Source organism: Anopheles stephensi, unplaced genomic scaffold (assembly GCF_013141755.1).
Source record: "Anopheles stephensi strain Indian unplaced genomic scaffold, UCI_ANSTEP_V1.0 ucontig53, whole genome shotgun sequence".
In the NCBI taxonomy this organism is placed as follows: Eukaryota; Metazoa; Arthropoda; class Insecta; order Diptera; family Culicidae; genus Anopheles; species Anopheles stephensi.
The window spans coordinates 15,717-31,825 of NW_023405420.1; the positions used below are offsets into that span (position 1 = coordinate 15,717).

The following is a 16,109-nucleotide window of genomic DNA, read 5'->3' on the forward strand; positions in this document are numbered from 1 at the left end:
ATCTACACCAAGACAAGCAATGAATTAAGGTTTGTAATTTCCGATATCCATCTGCCAATGCCTTCGAGGAAGGCGCTCTGTGCTCTCCATTCAATTCCATCCCGTATGTGCACACTCTCCCACAATCGCCGATGTACCCTGGCTGCTGGTTGCACTTTCTAGATTGGCTCATTTTTCACGCTATAAGCCTAGCCTGTCTTGAGGCCAAATTTTCTATCCCAAGCCGAGTTCATCCATTTTACTAAAGCTCGGTGCGTAAAACCGAGACTGCTCTTATTCCCATTCCTTTAAAGATACCCCGGCACGCTACAAAACCAACCGGCCAGAAGCAAATAGTCCTAGTTTTCGGTTTTATAACTCCCCAGTTCGCGCTCGAATGAAACGAAGTACGTAAACTGTAATCCAAACGACCCGGACTTTATCCTTAGGCTCGGAACGGCTGATCGTGCACAGTCTTTAAACTGCCTTTCTTGGCCTTGGCACTACCAGCAGCAGCAGCAGCAGCATCAGTTGACGTCGCATTTGTAGTGCTCTCATTTTACGAGTGTGTAAGTGTGTAGGGTTTTTTGTGACATATAAAATACGAAATGTCACAAATGCAGGCAGGCAAGCAGACACACACACATATAAGTCTGTTTGCGAAGAAAATGTACTTCACTCGAGGAAACACGAACCGACTCACCCGAGTGTTGTTATGGTAAGCTGTTGTAGCTTTTGCATAAAAGGTTTCACCCGTTTGCCGACTGTGAGACTGTCTTTTGTAACCCTCGGTGCTCGGTGTGGGCTAAAGATTTGAGTGAAGGAAAGGAAAGCAGCTTCATTCGTCGCAGTGTACTGCATTCAGAATATGTGTAATATGATGGCATACTTCCCGGGATGAAGGGAAACACATTCAGCAAAACACCATAATTGTATGACAGCGTGCAGTTTTTGTACCACGGCCGCTGCTGCATGGGAATAAAGACGACGACGCAACAATAAAATGAAAATTTCTTTTTTTTTTCAAAATCGGCACAAAACACCAGGCGCCTCCATCGGGTAACTTCATCACAGCGGCTGCATGTCGGAAGGTTCGTGTTAAATCGAGCGACTGACGCTCAAGATCAAACCTTTCACTCTTTTGCTGTGTGCGAATGGTTCGTGTAGGGCTCGGTATGCCGTATCGAGTTTCCCACATTTTTCCTACACACCACCGGGAAGTGTAAATGAATGTTCTGCCAGGGGTATGGTCTATCGATACAAAATACCAAACCCACCCGCTGAAGGTCGTGTGGGTAATAAAACGGGGCTCTAGTCATTCGGTTAGAATTATGTCGGGCGAGAGATCATTTGTTTGTCTCAACAATAATGGAATCCTTCCTCATTGCCAGCTGGCCGAGCAATGCGCCTCAGCGTGATGTGTGATGCACAGAAGTGGAAAACAATACAACCGAGTTCCATGCATTGGCAATGGAAAAATAGTATGAAATTACAGCTTTCCGTTCTGCACACACGTGATACACCCACACACACACACATATGGCAAATGGTATGTTTCTTGGGAGGTCGGAAGGAATAATACGAAACGTACCAACAAAGGGAATTTGTACATTGGGTTTAACGAGAAATGAACACCATAGGGGAAAAATGGGGCTACAGTACTGACATGGTTCTAAATAACAGACAAATACACACACAATACACCGATATACATGTACTGGGATATAAAGGAGGAATGAATTCTTTTACAGACAACGATATAGAAGGGGAGAGAGAGAGAGAAGTAGAGATAGGGTAACGTACTTATGAAACATCTTTCGAAAAATCTTCTACTGTTTGTTACTAACTGGGAAAAAGGATACAGCAACAAACATACATACAAACACACACACACTGAAGGCGAAAAGGTCAGACGAATAAAATTTGTTATCTTGTGTTGCAAAAGTTGAAAATTATGATTGTTTGGTCTGTTGCTGTTTACTTGTGTGTGTGTCTTACACTGAAGGTCGTTTTTGAGCAGTGCGGATGTTACAAATCCAACAACACCCAAACACAGCCAGCAAACCTACCTTGGACCCTCTAACCGTACGGCTTCGTCCTCGGCCGGCAACCAGGAACCACCGTACCGCTTGCTGTCACCGGCACCGGGCAATGTTGCACTGCTTCCTATAATTAATCCCGCACCTCCACCTCCCGGACCGCCACCTCCTCCTCCTCCTCCTCCACCGCCACTGGTTGGACCCGTATTTCCGCTGTTCGATAAAAAAGAGGTCGGTTTTCGGCGAAAGTACGAGCTTTCCATGTCGTCATCGTACTGCTGCAGGATGGATTTCGCTATCGGACCGGAATTGATGTACCTGCAGTGAAAGGAAGAAGAAAACACACACCACGGTTGGGTGGTTGGGCGGTTGAGTAAGTCGGGTCAGCAAAGTGGAACGACGGGAAAGATGGCAGCGTGACGGGCCGCTGGCAAAACGGTTGAAACTTTGCCAAGCTTTGCCAAAGGCAGCCAAGGTTGCCGGGGAGGTTTAATTTACTGGTTTGGGGCGAGGTGAGGGGGAGCACGGCATAGCGGGAAGTCAATTGGGAGGAAAGAAACGAAGATCACTTTCTTAAGAGAGAGAGAAAAGGCGGGTTTTATGATAGCGCGTGCAAAGATAAAGTGCTTTGACCGGTACTTAAAGACTTCGCTCAGGTTAACTGCCTTTCAGCTTGTTTTGTGTTTTGTTCTGTTGGCGTTAGTTCTTCACTTTAAGTTTTAAAGGTAAGGGGTGCATAAAATAGTGTGAAAAGCCTTCAAAAGCGTCTTAAGAAAAAGATCAAAGAGATTGAAGTTAGTAGGGGAATTTTTCAGGAATAATTTGTTTAAAATGAAACTTATTATCCTCTTATTTATTCAAAATATTTTAATAAACATGTCATTTAGTGGTGACTGAACGGCCATAAAATTAGAAAATCAATGAATAAATAAATGAACAATGTCATACTCGTTTAGTTGAGATGAGAAGAAATTTTGAAATCAATCAAAAAAGTCAAGAAAAATTGTATTTAGATGTAATACGCTTAAACAACTTCATCCCAACTAGTACACCACGTTAAAGCACACCGCGCAACTAGGTCAAACGCATATTTTCATTCAAATTAATTCATTCACAGTACAACGCACCCGCCCGTAGTTGATTGAGCCAAACTTCAAAGTACGTGCCTCCCGACCGAACACAGTTCTGCACAACGTGAATGAATTAAAATTTCACACCTGCAGCCACCGCGTTTCAGCGTGAACGATCGACGTGAAGCTATTCGAAGCAATCCGAAATGGCTTCGACCAGAACCAGTACTATAGCACCGATGGTTGTAATTTGTGTGCTGCATAATAATCATTCCCTTTGTCATGAGTTGTCTGTAGTCTGCTGCTGTCTGCTGCTGGGATGAAAATGTTTCCGTGCCTTGGTCCATTGCCAGAAAAACTCAATCCGTTGTTTAAACGGACCCTGCCGATGGCGGTTCGGTGTTGGGTTGCTGCATCAGCAAATCCCACCGGCGCTCAATCATTTCAGTTGGGGCCAGCATTCCATTAGCATTTCAGCAAACCCGAATCAGTTCCGAAACAGGTTCGGAACCCCGCTAAGGACGATGTTTCGACCTTACCCGAAAGGAATGTGAACGTGAACCGAATGGCACCAACGAATGACATTTTCTGAGCCGCCAAAGGCGGCTTCTTCGAAACGAAGCCCCTCACGTACCTTTTGCAGCTGATGATCATGAATATGAGATTCGCAAAAATTGCCATCTGCTCAGGGTGGTCCATTTTTTTGTTTATTTCGGCGATTCGTTACCTTTACTCGGAGTCACCGCAGAACGCAACAGCTGGCCGCCGGATTTCATCTTTCAGGATTTGGGTCAACCTTTAATGGTGGTCCACCCGAGAACGGAACTACAGAAAAAAAGGTGTTGCCATCAGTCTCTTAAAGAAAAGCACGAGAAGGAGCGAGAGAAAAGAATATTCAGGCGCCACCAAATGTCGGATGGGTTCAAGCGAAGGTTGGCCCGGTTTGATGGGAAGATGGGTCACATTCTTTTATTCATTTTTCGCTCAGCCTGAATTATCATAAAAAAGTATATTTTATGCATGTACCGGCCCTTTTACCTTTTACCTGTGCGAACCAACCACCCAGCTAGGTAGAGGAAAGGCAAGGATTAGGATTCTGCCTGTGTGTGTGTGTGTGTGTGTGTGTGTGTTTGCGTGCTGAATTTTCATCATTTTCATCGTGCCGGAGCATCTTACGCGCCGAATGGGGTGCGAACTCATACTTCCGTGACAAATATTTCATCGTTTATGTGTGCCCTTGATAGATATGGAGAAGAGAGAGAGTGAGAGAGAGAGCGAAAGAGAGAACCACTGGTGGAAAAAGGAGGAAAGGAGCAGCCATCCCGTTTGCAGTCAGTGTGTAAAGGTGTAACGGAAAAGGCGTTTTGAATTGAATTAGCCCGGCTAAGATGAGATTACCCCCAGTATGGAAGCCATAGAAATAACGGATGAAAGAATCATGTTTGCATGTACTTTTCTTTGACATTGAAAAATCCGCCCGGTTGTTAGCCCACCCCCCCCCCCCCCCCCCCCCGAGCGTGTGGAGAAGATTTGCTTTTTTTGATAGCATAAACATAAAACATTACAGTGGCGAACGGGAGAGGTGGGAAAGGGCAGAAGGGTCGAGTGAGTGGTAGTGGATTACCTCGTTACCCCGTTGGTGTTAATAATGCTTTTGATATGGTTTTGTTTTGCAGCAAGTTCTGGCTCGAGAGCGGGAGGGACGACGAGTGGTTCGCATAGATTGAAGTTATTTATTTTAAATGGATGCCTTGCTCTGTTCCGGAGAATTGCGTCATGAAGTGAATTTGAATGGGAAGTGTTCATGAGGACGTTACGAATGAATGTAATGGCTTTCAGAATCAATTTTCCATTTGTAAGCGTTTTTGTTTTATTTGAAGAGGTTATATGGGAATGTGATACATGACATGAAATAGTAACTTTTGATTACATTCACTTTTTATTATTCATGCATTGAAATAAACCAAAACGAATTTACGCTCTGATACTTTTTTGATGATTGGTTGATACATTCTTGCTTATGAAAAAGTCAATCGAATTCTAAAAATCATTTAAAGCAAGCCTATGTGTACATCAAATTGCATACTTTAAGGCTTCGTTCTAGCCGAAGTGAATACAAGTGACACGATTAGTTTGACAATATGATAAGAACATCGAAGAAAAATGCATTATTCGATAGTTAAAAAATACACCAAGTCATAAAATATATTTTGAGTGGTAATACTCAACTTTCTTTTGCTTGTTCTCGCCTAATCATGTGTCACTTGAGAGCATTTCTTTATTTGGATATGAATTTTGAAACGCCTCCAAAGTTATGCTATTTGAATGAAATTAGTTTTTGGTCAATGTTCATATTTTTCATATGTTTGGTTTATTTTGTATCTGTCCAAAACAATTTGTAAGATACTTAACGCCTAAAAGTTATGCAATTCATCAAGGGTGTCATTTTAAAATCGACAGAAAAACTATATAAAATATTTTTATAAAGATTTCATCGAATAAAATAACGACTTTTATTAAAAGCTAATCATCGATGTTCACTGTTTGTCAATAAAAAAATAACACGATTAGTTGCTATAAATCAAAGCAAAATATGGCTAAATCTCACACCACAAACCACTGTACTGAGATTTCAAAAGATGCCCAACATTGTAATAGTTGGTTACTATGAACATATCCATTCTATCCTTAACTAGCGCTTACCGGTGCCAAATCCTATTCATCTAGCCCCTGTACCTCGAGCCCGGTGCCAAAAATCAATACCTTTTTCAAATCCCTTCATCAAATGTGTGCCATTGCAAACAAAATTTAATGCTTTTGTGCTATCTTGCGAATCGAACTATCCCGCAAAGCTACCTGCGACCGGGAGTCCGAGCGATGCGATGGTCGAAACTATTGGCAAATGCCAAACATGTTTCACCGTACGCAGACCGAACGTTTCGAACGCTAGGTGCACGTACCATCATCACCCAATGACCCACTTTCCCGTGCACAACAAAGTTCACACATGTGAGTAGCGAAAACATTTTACTGCAACATCACAATCCTCACCGACAGCAGTCCGTGTGTGCAGTCCAACCACCGACCACCGATTGTGTTTTTGTCTCTGCTCGGGCTCGTTACCGCACCGTGACATCGGTGCAGAAGTACCGAGCAAGCCTTCACCTAGATAAATTGGTCGAATAGCAAAAGCATCCAAGGACATGTGAACTTCCCATGGCACAAAACCACCGTTTGGACGAGGGACGATCGAGCAGGACCGGCATGGCGACACACTGTTTAGTGATGGCGTGCGAGTTATCTCATGTTCAGCCATTCCCGGGTCTGTCCGAACCACCACAACCGATGGTCGATGGACATGTTTTTCCGATCGACCAGAAAGACCGAACCGCCCCCGTTCCATCCTCCAAGAAGCGTACATTAACTGAATCAAGCTGAGAAACGTCCAGAGCACTAGCGAGCACACAGCATCCTACGGCTGGGTGGACACAGCGTTGGGCAAGTGAAGCACACAGGACACAATGTCGGGAGGGAAATGCCCTGTTGATGTTATCACCCGAATAATGGTCGGTCGGTGAGTGAGTGACGAAGATATGGAGCAGATTTAGAGGGTAATGCACACTGCTTTTCTTCGTTCCATCGACCGACGGACGCTCCACTGAACGATGCAACCGACGGACGCTGTCGACGGGTTTGTGCAATTTATGATTTCACCAACTTCGGTACCTATTGAACTTCAATTTATCTTCCTTGGCTTTCATCCAAAACGTTCGGGATGGTGCAGCAGCTGACCTGAATACCGAGCGCCGAGAGTTGTGGGCAAAAGTTTGGTCCTTTTTTTCCACCCCTAAGTGCATTTTCCTCAGCAAAGACTTTCAGCAGGCGCGACCTGCTCATTCAACGCAACCCATTAGAGCTTCGTTAGCCGGGTCGGGAAAAACGCTCGGACTGAAGATGTTACAAGGCTGTTCCACGAACGCAACCCGAGAGCGCTATTAATAGCGCTCCAAGCTCCGGAGTACAGTACGCGCTATTACTGTGCTGACTTGCCTGTACCGGTCGGCATCAACCGACCGGTTCGCCGTGAAATGAGTGTGCATAATTCAAATGGTAATGAATAAAAATTACCCAACGTCGCAAACTTACGAACGGTCGAGTCAGCTCCGCCTGCAGTACACATTTCCCCGCCTGTTTGGAGGTCAGCCGTGAGATGGTTACGTAGCGCACAGCATCCATAATGAAGAGTTATATTGATCTTGCCCTGATGGAGCAGCGGCTGCGCTGCATTAAGGCAACGAGTACGTTTTATGGCACGGTGGCCGAGAATGAAAGTTAGTGTTGATTAAAATTCAGCTAGAAGTGCTTTGTTTGTGGTTAAAATGAGAAGAGTTTTGTAAGTAACATTGAAAGCAAGTTGGCAAAGTAAAGAAAATGGATATTATTTGCAACCACTAAGACGATTCAATAAGGGATACGATAATGCTTTCTGGCCATTTAACAACAGAGTTTACACTTCAAATTTCCTTTGAGTTATAAATATGAACTAAAAATTAGAAAGCGATCAGTAAGACAGGTTTAGAAAATCATTTAAAATCGCACGGGAGATCTACGATCTCTTGAAAGGTTCTACGAACAACATCATAAACTTACCTAGGGTAACGCTGCATCGGTGCATAGTCGGCGAGGTTTTCGTCGGAGGGTGCCCGACGCCCAACACAAACGCCCAGGAACGATTGGGGTGCATTGCGACCGGACCAGCAGCCGAAAAACCGCTCACGCCTCGGCTGTTCTATTGAGTTGAGCTGTCGATCCGTCAGGCAGTACTGTGAGCAGAAGCAGAGGAAGCACAAATTAGTTTAAAAACTTTCCAAAACAAAGTAAAGCAAACATTTGAAGCATCCACTTCAACGTCTAGCACCTGGTGTCCATATGCCTATTTTCCCCACCAAATATTGGACCTCTTCTAATCGCTGCTCCAAGTAACAGTTACAACACATTCACCAGTCTGTTCAAATATCAACAACTTCAATTGCCGGTTTGTCCATTCTATTTCCCCCCAACAGAATAAAAAAAAACATCCCCAGGAACGAAATCGCCAAAAGCATCTCGCTGTCAAACATTGTTGACATTTTCCATTTCCAGCTGCACACAACACCAACGCACTTGTTTGATTTGTTTGCACTGGTTTTTGAAGCATTTTGCGCGACCGTAGCCTGGTGAACGGGAATCGGGAAGAGCCATGTACGGGATCAATTCTATCCTGCTGGATGATGCTGGATGGGAAAAATTCAATCAACGCCATCCGCGACGGTTGCGAAAATTTGATTTCGGTGAGCCATTTGAAAGAAAGTCGCGTACACACACACACACATAGAAAGCCCTCTAGCATTTGCAAGACGCTCCGTCGGTGGATCACATTACGCGCAGTGTTGTGTGCGGGAATAGGATTTTTTTGGATGTAGAAATTGAATAAAATTGGAAATCAGTGTACAAATTGTAAGATGGATTTTTTGGTTTTTTGCTTAAGCTTCTTGAGGCAATCAACACCAAACAAGATATCCGAAAAGAATAATACAGATGAGATCGTCGTCTTAAAACAAGCAGATTTTGTGCGGATAATCGGATCTTCTAAGGTGGCAAATTCGTTAGGACCTCAAACATTTAAAGTTTTCTTCTGTCAGAATGTGGGTCTCATTTTACATGTGTTTGAGTGCTTTTCAATTCTCACTTAATCGGTTGAATATTTTACGACCTTATTTCGAAACACATTCACCACAACCAGCGAAGGTAAGGTAAGGTAAGCCCATGAATTAGTAATCTACGCTTCTACCATTAAGCCTTCAAGCCCACGAAATGTGTCATTTTTGCCTCCGAAAAACATACGCTAAACACATTTCCATAATACAGCACACACAGACTAATTTTCCAGCACCGCCCCAACATCAGAATGGCCGTCAGAAATACTCGACATTCCACCTGCAAGAAGTCTTGGAGGCAAAAGTTTTCGCTATCAAATTGTTATGTCAAAGTCAGCCGACTCACCCTCTCGTACACTCACCTGAGAAGCTCCGAGCTGGTACATGACGCGATAGCGTACAAAGTTCTCCAACCAATGTACGCAGCAACACAAACACAAACACCTCGGGACTGTTGCGATAACGTTGTCGGTGAGCAAATTTTCACCCCCCGGGCTTCACTCCTTTAACGTTCCCCGAAGCTCATCAATCACGCAACAAGCGTTTCGATTGAGAAATGATCAAGGTGGGAGCGGCGAGTGACGTCTGGTCTCGGGTCCACCAAAACCGAGGCCTCGCGTTGTTCCCAGGATGCGCCCAATCACTCAAATCGTGTACCCGGTTTGTTCCGGTAATCTGCAGGAATCTTCAAACAATCAAACCTTTACCGCCGTCGAACGTCCTGGGAGGTTTCTGTCTAGCTAGGGGAATGTTTGTGGGACTCGCGCCGTCGATGATTAATGGCTGCGTAACGCTTTGAAGCTTGAGGGAAGCTATTAATTTCCCAGGAGCGAAGCAGGACGCAAACACCGCCTGACACGATCTGATCTTTGGGTGCGCTCGGGCTGCCCAGGACGTTCCTTCGGGCTCTGACAGAAAGCTGTTTCATTTGGGAAACATCGGAGGGAAAAACTTTTCGCGAAATTCATTGTCAACTTGAGTTCTTTTTGGTGCCCTCTTTGTGTTTGTGTATGTGTGTGTGCGGTCGCTTTCATTAGCGTTTGAGTTTGGTCAAGGGGTTCTGTTTTGCTCTTGTGTCACAAGTTCGCAAGTGGCTGCTATTGGTAGTCGGCACTTGGGAATTCTTCTGAGTTTCGTTTTCTTCTGACCAAGCTTTTTCGTCGCATCGGAAAGAAGCCGGCTATTACCACGACACAGAAGCACGAAACTGGCGGCCCATTTAAAGTTGTTTGCCTTTCCGCCGACTCCCGCAATCAATTATGGTTCAACATGATTTTCAAAAGCTCCTCCACAAACACCCCCACCCGTTCCGTTCATGCCCCTTGCTAACCCCGAAGCCGCCCCTTTTCATCTAAAACCTCAGCGGCTCGGCAGCCAAAAGGGAAAACTTTAGTGTCAACGATAAAGCATCGTTCACGTACCAGATCCGCCTCGCGGGGGTGAACCTTTTGCCGGATCGCTCATTTTGCATAATTGCGCATAATGGCGGCCAGCGACCATTGATGGTTGCTTCACGTCCAGCGCACCACAGCGCCGACCAAACGGGCGACAATTTTTCCACTCCAACCTACCAATCTCATTAAAGAGCTTCCACCGTCTGAGCCTTAAAACGATTCCCAAAGCGACCATCATCCAGCCCGGTCAACCATATTGAACCAAAGGAGGGTGAGCCCCGAATGAATGCTAATACAATATACCTTCGTGTACTATACACTTCTTGGGGCGAAAAATGCTCATGCTTTGTATCAGAGTTGCCGGAAGTTGGCTTAGTAGCATATCGCTCACAAGGGGAATAGGCCTCGGGTTTTTTTTTTCTCCTTTTTGGATAAAACCGACAAACGAAGATGGGTAATCGAATTAAGTTTGGCAAAAAAGCGCAATGGAGAAAATTTCCCTACGGAAACGTTTGAGCGGTCATTCGTCCGACGGTTGCCTTACCTGTTCGCGTATGTCTCCCTTGGAGTAGACGGGAGCCCTCGAGCAGGGTCCCGTCTCAAATGGCCGGCCCTTCTTTCTGCCCATATTTTCATCTTCGGAGTCGTAACTGCGGGCCGCAAAATTTACCTTCGCCTGTAAGTTGAGGGGAACAAATTGGAGGATATTAGTTGAAGAATTGCATACTTTCAGGCTTTGTCTGAGATAGTTTAATTATACTGATAGCTGAAATATTCAGTTGAGCTCAAAACTGAGATCATGTTGAATTTTACAAAAATTTTATAACAGTTCATATTTAAAATAATGCAATTTGCATGCTGAAAGCAAGTTTTTGGCATATAAATATATAATTTTGAGTACTTTGAAAGGAACGCCTAAAGTTATGCAAGAGAAGTAAAATATTTCATATTATGAAAGCCTTTCAAGAGTGTCTGAGCCATTTAAGTCAGAATTCCATAAATTAGTTCGAATTTCAGAACAATGCTTATCGTTAACCTGTTTATGTGTTCACACTTAAGTAGATTCAATTTTCGTGTCACCTACCTGCGATGATGTGTCGATATTTCCCAGGGACGAAGCGTGGTGAAGACCTGTGCGCAAAGAGAAGAGGAAGATGGAAAGGAAGGATAAGTAAGGCACCATAGTTAAGCAGAAATCAACTCACAATATCGTAATCAACCTACGCGTCCCGAACCGATAGCAAACCAATAGGATTCACATTTCTATCAATATACTCGATAACAAGCAACCGAAACAGCAGCAAACGACATCATTAGAAAACAGATAGAAATGTTCGTTCCCGGGCACAAACACGATCTCTTCCCTGCACGAAAATGTTCCAAATCTGTTTCCTTGTTTGGTGGGCCATTCGATAGGCTAGTTCACTACACCCAGACAGATCTAATGGTGCCCGCTTGGTTCAGCGTATCTTGCAAGCCATCGTTGCTACGTTGGCGATTCGGACGCTGGAGCTCGCGTACGATACACAAGGGCAAGCGAAGTAAGCTCCACCTAGCTTTACGACATCTGCAGCCCATTTGGGCTATTTGTTGCGAGACAATAAATACATGTTTTTCGTAGCTGGTTTGCCGTTACTTTCAGGGAAAAAACACGGCATGATCCGATTCAAACGAGGACCGCAACCGTGTACAGTTGGTTGTTATGGTGTTTTTGGGGGGATAGATAATGTGAATTCGAGACACCATTTCGAGAAGGGATGTTTCCTTCAGTAGGAAAAAAAGCAAAACAGCTAACGGTAGCAAAAACAAAAATCTGGGAGCAACAAAATCCTTGAAGACCATTGAAGTACAGGTGCAGATTTGTATGTTTTTATTTATTGCAAAGTGCCACCGAAAGCAAAACGCCTTCGGTTCTACATTGCTCGGTGCGAAACCATGTATCGGAGGCATAGCAACAACGCCCAGGGCAGTATTAGCCGTTACCACAGTTTCCACAGTAACACATCGGCGATGGTGCGATGGATACCTTTCGACACCTAAGCTGTTGGGTACTGTTGGGTAGGGAGAAAGAGAAAAAAAGCTTTCAGCACACTTTTGATTCCATCCGGCCGGGATTGTTTGTTCCATCGGAAATCGTTGTAAAACATTGTATTTTATGTTGAGAGATAAGAGCAGGTAATGATATCTTATCCCACTGCATTACCGTTTCGTGCTAGAGAAATCTTGGAAGATTTCCAAGAGGCTGTTGTTACATCGTCAAGGACAGCAGAAAGAGAGGATGCACCTGAAAGCTTTCTTCGTGCAATATGGAAGAGCTCATACACACACATACTGATACATTTCGGAACATTTCCTCAGGTTTATGTGTGTGTGTGTGTGTGTGTGTGCGTTTGAATCACAGGACGGTGGACACAATTCGGAGAAGCAATTTCGCCGCGTCGCACGTACGTATTTCACAGCTTGCGTGCGCTCAAACAGACAGTCACGTACCGGTCGTAATCCTCCAGCTAAACGAGACGTATTACGTATGAAAACGACAATTTCCCATTCCGCTCTATCCTCCCCAACCTTCCCCCCCCCCCCTCCCCTCCGTATCATCGGACAGTCCATTCCTGCAGGACACGTGTGTACAAGTACACCACACCTAGCAGCAGATACATTTCATTCGCGCAGGACACAGGCAAACAAGAAGAGGTAAAATAGGTCTACTTCTCTTCCATACAGCGTGCTTTTTTGTCCCTTCTTCTGTTGCCCTCACGCATCTCACATAAATGGTATATCGGGGTGTATATTTACAAACAAACACAGATAGCACAATAACACGCGGAAAAACGTGGCTGTGCGTGACCGGAAAATTCGATTAGGCTCACTAATCGAACTGAACTTGTGAAGCTTTGTTCGGTCGCTTGGGATGTGCGGAGGTTCTGTTTTTTTTTCGTTTCGCTGATAGTTTTAGACAGACAAAAAAGTGGCCCAGAATAACAGATTGATATTGAAAGAGATGAAATCGAGCATAGGTATCACTCGGTTACAGCACTGTTTGAGGACGGGTCTTTTTCCGGGAACAGATAACTCAAATTACGTGTCAGATGGGGATTCGTTTCTTTGTAGCGATGTATCTCTTAATGAATAAACAGACATGTGTTAATCTCGTGCGTTATAATTTATTCACAAGATTAATGTGTGTGTGTGTGATGCTTCGCATAGCAGAGTTATAGATGTATCAAATAGATTGAACGCTTTCTTCAGAGCTCATAGGTGACCTTGGGTAGTATTGTGGATGAAGATCTGCTTCCAACTAGAATTCTTCAGGGTCGAGAATTCTTCAAGGCTCTTGTGAAATCGTAATAGGAGATCAAAACTTAAGTTATATATTTACAGAACAACCTTCTTCTCCTATCATGGCCTAGCGACCTTTTGAGTCAATCTAAAGTCATTACATCTATTCGTGGATATTAAGGTCTGTTTAGGAATCTGGAGGTAGCCTATAGGAATTCAAAATGGAAGACATGAGACTGATATGGACCAAGATTGAACTGTATACAAAATGTGTAATTTCGGTCCTCACATGTGCATCTGATACATAGATTCTCTCCAAACCATAGGACACCAGAATACGCTGGACGATTTAGTCTGTAAATATTGCTTGCGTTGCTGAGACTACGAGGAAGTTTGGTACTGGACTTGGTTTGATATTTTTTTTTTTCAAATTTACTCTAATTTATTGAACTCTCCTGGTGTATTATCCAAAATATTTCTTCAGAGCGAAAAACAGCGATTCCTATCGATCTTAACTTGTCAAATTATTGATTATAATCGCCTGAGCACACAATTGTCCTTCCAGTGTCGGTATGATTTTATTTGCAAATGAAAACAGAAGATAAGAGACCTCGGTACTCCCTTGCCAGAACTTGCAAAACATCTTCCATCCACAATATCTACCATCGGGCAAGTAATTTAATTTACTTCCCGGGCGCGAATCTCCTGGGAACGGTTCTGCAAGTAAGTATGCTACCGTTTCGTTTTCCAAGCAAAGCCGAAGCATACTTCCAGGGAAACCCCGGACAAAAAAAAACACGATCGGCAAAGAAAGAAAACATCCATTACTTCAACCGGAAATCGTCGTTCTCCGGGCGGTCGTGATTGGTCAGGGAAACGGAATGTCAGCCCATCCTTACAAGGAAATGGTGATGCTTTTTGTTCTCACCACTTCCTGAACCGACACCGCACCGACCGAATCGATTCGGCATCCGCGTTGGCAAGATCATAATTGAAAGAAAACTTTCCATCGCCCAGGACCCATCATTCAGCGTTGTTGGATGTTTTGGTGCTGAAAGTTTTTTCTTTTGCATTTTGTCGAAGTCTTTGTAAAAAGAAAATGAAAAATAAATAGTGCCAACAAAAAACCAACCCAACTCAACGTTAACCCAAAAACGGACGATGAGAGACACAGGAGAAGAAAATTAAAAATCGATAAGCTGTTTGGTTTCGGCTTCGAAAACACCTTCATGCCGGACAGCATATTTGAAGAAAAGGGGGAAAACTTGCTTCACGAAGCTCGTTATCGTCGTTAGATATTATCGTCACTTTCAAGCACTATTTCCAAACGGTAATACACATTCCTTATGGTGTTCGCTTTTGTGCATCGTAATGCAGACAAGAAGTATTCCCTTGCCGTTGTGTTGTCGTCGCTCTGGGGAAAAGGGCTTTAACGAAGCATGCTTGACGCTGATTCTTTTGTACTCAATATTAAAGAAATCATCATAGTAGAACACTACAGAGTGAAAAATAATAAATAAGCAATTAAAAAATCGTTGGCTATGAATGAGAAGCTTGCATGGTAAAGAATAAGAAAATACTGTGATCTTCTGAGTAAGAATTTTTTTTAAAAAATCACTCTTTTTTTACAAGACTCAAGCTATGAAAAGAAAACCAGTATATTTCTTCTTATCAAATAAATAAAAATAGTAAAAAGTTCAAAAAATAGACATGAAAGGAAAGAACTACTGGACTAAACTAGACACATGTAAACACATCGGAAAAAAGTAAAATTTGAAATAGAAAACAGAATAACACATCTACTCTCAGCTATTTATTTTATTAATTTATTTATTATTACGGACTGTTGAGATACTCTCAGCTATTTCTTAGAAGAAAATATATGAAAGAGCAGCAAAGCGTACGACAAAATATCTAAGATGGATGATTTGCACAGCGAACAAGGTAAAAAACTTACAGAAAATACAATAATCGAAAAGAAAGTAAAAAAAATGCTGCATCTTCCTACCGATGATGTGTACACAGTTCTCGCTACTCTTCGCCAACTCAACCGTACCTCGGTTGTAATCGATCAAAATGACGATGATTGCGCTACTTTATCCGTTCCGCCATGCTCAGTGACCCACAGTTTCCGGTTGTTGTTTTATTCCCTTTTGTTGAGCGAGGAAAATAGTTTCGGGATTAGCATCGGCGCTCGTTCTATCCAGCACAGTACACCCTTTCATTCTATGGTGAATAGGTTTGCCTCTCACTCTCGCTCTGGGTAAACAGTGCTTTTCCCAAGTTTTTTTTTCCCAGCAAGAGTTTTACACCCGGCCCCCGGTGAAGAAGGATTACCGAAGGCGCTTAATTTCGAAACAGTTTACAAAGGTAGCCTGCGGGAAGGAGCGGTACAAGTAAAGCACCTTCCCATCCAACGCCTTCCATCGCACTTCCGGTCGCATCTGTTCAAGCACCAACCGTGCACTGTGGAACAGTTTCAGTAGCTTTTCCTCGTACAGCTCCTCTTTGCTTGTGCTGGTGAGATGGTTGCCAACGCCGTACAGAATGTCCTCATCGCCAGCAATACCGTAGCTGGCGGGAAGATTCGAAGTGGGCCCATCATCTACCAGTGCAGCCCGTCCGTAGCGTACCAGCGAAACGTTCCGTTCG

The 16,109-nt window shown here is 43.7% G+C and overlaps 1 pseudogene; it reads right to left on the bottom strand.

The window, feature by feature from the left end:
* LOC118517130 overlaps positions 1–16,109 on the bottom strand; it is a 56,522-nt pseudogene that overhangs the window by 15,711 nt on the left and 24,702 nt on the right.